Here is a 285-nt window from a genome sequence, read left to right as displayed (position 1 = left end):
GTGGAGGGGTGGTTGAACAGGACCCCGTGGTGTGGAGGGCTGGATGAACAGTAGACGGTGGAGGGGAGCCCGTGGAGGGGTGGTTGAACAGGACCCCGTGGTGTGGAGGGCTGGTTGAACAGTAGACGGTGGAGGGGTGGTTGAATAGTAGCCGGTGGAGTAGCGCGCGGTCGAGGCTAGATGAACAGGAGCCCGTGAATGAACAGTCGCAGGTGGAGGCTGGAGGAGGTCGACGGTGGATGAACAATAGCTCGTGGAGGCTGGAGGGGGTCGACGGTGGAGATG

The sequence above is a fragment of the Triticum aestivum genome, chromosome 3A (assembly GCF_018294505.1).
Source record: "Triticum aestivum cultivar Chinese Spring chromosome 3A, IWGSC CS RefSeq v2.1, whole genome shotgun sequence".
In the NCBI taxonomy this organism is placed as follows: Eukaryota; Viridiplantae; Streptophyta; class Magnoliopsida; order Poales; family Poaceae; genus Triticum; species Triticum aestivum.
Note: the sequence above shows the minus strand (reverse complement) of the source record.